The sequence below is a fragment of the Bison bison genome, unplaced genomic scaffold (genome assembly GCF_000754665.1).
Source record: "Bison bison bison isolate TAMUID 2011002044 unplaced genomic scaffold, Bison_UMD1.0 scf7180017864063, whole genome shotgun sequence".
Taxonomy (NCBI): domain Eukaryota; kingdom Metazoa; phylum Chordata; class Mammalia; order Artiodactyla; family Bovidae; genus Bison; species Bison bison.
In genome coordinates this window covers 15824330-15827553 of record NW_011494635.1, presented here as the reverse complement: position 1 = coordinate 15827553, position 3224 = coordinate 15824330, and positions in this window count along the sequence as shown.

Sequence of the window (3224 nt, the reverse complement as noted above, 5' to 3'; positions counted from 1 at the left end):
GCAGAGCCCCGCAGGAGCCACGCCGTGAGGCCCCTACCCCCTGCACTTGCTGCAGACCTGGGCCCGCAGACCCTGGATGGAGGAGGTGGCGGGGTCGCAGGTTGGTGCCTGGCAGAAGCCAAAGGGGCAGGGGGTGACCACGGTGAATTTTCGTCAACGTGCATTAAGGCAACAACTTTATGAAACTGTCAGAGCTGGACGTGCAGCGTTCAGCAAAGTCCACACACCTGCCCAGAAACCCCAGGACCGAGGGCTGCCCCCCAGGAGGGTCCCTGCCTCTCCCAGTGCCTAATCTGCCTATACTGAGGGTCTCTCCAGACAAGGCTATCCAGCCACAACTCCATCAGGCAAGGGGACCCATGCAAGTGTCCAAGATAAGAGCCACCCAACTCCTCCTCAAGACAGAGGGGTCTCTCCTCCCACAAGCATCATTTTCATGCTCCCTACCTCCTTCCTACACTCTTCTCCCCCCAGAATGCTCTCCGCATCTGCCCCCATCCTCACAAGTCAACAGAAGCCAGCAAGCTGTGTGCCCCACCTGTGCAGCTCCAGGGGCTACAGTGTCCCGCCCTGGGCAGCCGGCTTTCTAGGCCCCTTGGACAGAGGGTAGGTGTAAGCCCCTGATCCTAGCACATCACATCCTTCAGGAAACTCCCCGATCGTCTCTCCCACTTAGCACTTGGTAAAGGCCCAAGTGGAGCCCCTGGGGGCAGGAACACAAGAAGCAGCTGGCCTGGGATGGCCTGTGGCTCCCCTGGGCACTAAAAGCAAGTAGCCCGGCCCTACGGGGCCTAACATCCATCCATACCCGCAGGCAGCCTGGAGTTCTGCTCAGGGGTCACAGAGGGCAGGACTGTCCACATCACTGCCCAGGGCAGTGAAGACCATGCAGGGCAGTGCCACACGAGGAAGTGTCTAATTTGGAGCCATGTGTACTGGGAGTCATGAAGCCACCCTGCTGCTCATAACTCCCCACCCCGCTGGTGGCAGGGTGCCCTGAACCCTCCAGGTGGGGCCTCCCTGCCGAACCAGCCCTCTTCACAGCCATTTATTCTGGGGACTTAGGTGTGGAACCAATGTTGACTTTGCAGCAGGAAATCCGGGCCAATGCCTCCACCAGCACCTGGCATGGTCTTGACGTCGGGGGAGCATGGAAATTAACACCAGCCATCTTACGAAGGCCTGTCTGCAGCACCCCCGCTCCGGGGCTTCAGAAGCATCAGCAATGTCCCAGGGCCACGTTCTGTCCACAAACAGCAGGTAGACGGTGTAGCAGAAAAGAGGACACTTCCCCCCATCCCGTGCTGACATCTTAGGCCTGTGACCACCCGGGTGCCCCAGCCTCGGGAAGGGAGAAGTTAAAACAACGTGTGAAAGCTGTGGGGAGCTGCTGTCTGGTGGCCGCTCCAGCTGAGTGTTAATTAGAGGGCAATGACTGGCTCTTCTCATGGGGTGGACTCCCTGGCAAATCCCCCCAAAGGAGGGTGGTGCCCCCCGGGGGGAGGGGCCCGGCAGGGAGGCCCCAGAGGGAGTCCCCTGCCCCCTGGCGGGGTTCCTTCATCCTCCACGGTGGCCATGGCTCATGCTGTCACAGAAGAGGGAGGTGTGGGGCAGAGAAGGGAGAGGGTCCTGAGGCTGGGCCACATGGCTCAGGAGGGCGGAGGGAGCCACCAGAGCCCCCACATTGCAGCTGGATGCCCACAGACACCAAGGCCTCCCTGGCCCAGCCTAGGCCATCTTGGCATCTGGACAGCCTCCGGGGCAGCTGAGGAGGAGGAAGAGGGTAGGTGGGAACCTGCATGGGCTCTGGGGATCCCCCTGAGATGCTGCCCAGAGGCCAAGAGCAGGAACCCCACCCAGGGTCAATGTCCCAGGACTGTCTGCAACTCCCAAACTCGCTGATTCCTATGGATTGAAGCAGGTAGAGACACAGCGAGTCAGACAAGGCGTCTGTATATGGGTGGGTAAGCGTGTGTGCACATGGGTGTGTACGATTGTGCATACATGGGTGAGTGTGTGCACTCTGGTGTCTGGGTGAGAATGCATGTGACTCTGTGTGCAGGTGCTGTGTGTGTACCTGTGGGTGTGTATGCATGAGTGTGTATGTGCTGTATGTCTGCAGGCATGAGTGTGAGCACAGGCTTGTGCAGAGCTGGGGGAGCCGCATGATCAAGTAACTGAGATGCTTCTCTTGGGAAGCGCCTACCACATGGGCGGTGGGGCAGGGTGGGCCCGCAGCCACAGGTCACCCAGAAAGTGCAACGACTTGCCCGGAATGCCAAGCACTCTCCTGCCACACCTCCCGAAGGTGGGGCTCCTGCAGCAGCAGATGGACACAGAGGAACACATGTTGCTCGGGCTCCTGAGGAGCCTCTACCCCATCATCTCCTAAAACTGCACCCCGAAACGGTCCTCCAAGCAAAGATGGGGGGCAGGATTTCATGGAGGACGCGTCACAGACTCCTTGCTGAGCACAGCACGTGGAGAGTCAGGCCTCAACCCCTCTTGCTGCAACCTTGGAGGCCCTCCTAGCAGTGGCCTTGGCACCAGCATCTGGCTTAGCAGCTCTGCGGACCAAGCCAGCCCCTCTGGTCACCAGGGACCCACAGCACAGGGCATGCCTGTGACGGGACATGCACCCCTCTCCAGGGGCCAAAGGCCCCTCCTACCAGGCTGGGGGCCCAAGCAGGCCAAGATCTGACGTGGGTGGGTCCCTGCTGCTGGCAACCTGAATCGAACCCTCCCAGAGCCAGACAGCAACAACTGGAGGCTGGAGCGGCTGTGGATGCACTTGGTCCAGGGGCTGCCCTGCTTGTGCCCTGTCGGGGGCCTCCAACTGGTGCCTCTCTCACCCAAGATGGGGGGCAAAGGGGGCCTCCGCCCTCACCCAGAGGAGCTGCCACTTGCTGGGGTCTCTTCACACAGCCAACACTAAAGAGGGGCTTTGCTCACCACTGAAGGTCTGAGGTGGAGAACACGAAGGGGGCACAGAGCAGACACGCTGGGTGGAGGGGGCCAGTGAGGCACCACCCCCTGCCCCAGTCCACATGAAAGATTCCACAGCCAAGCCCTCCCTGGAGACTGGGGGGAGGCATCCTCGTGCCTCGGCCCTGAACACAGACCTTGGTTCTGACTCCAAGCTCGGGTCCTCCTGCACTGGGCCAGCAGACAGGTGCACATGGCTGGGACCTGCGGGTCCTGGTGAAGTGGTGGGGGCGGGGGGG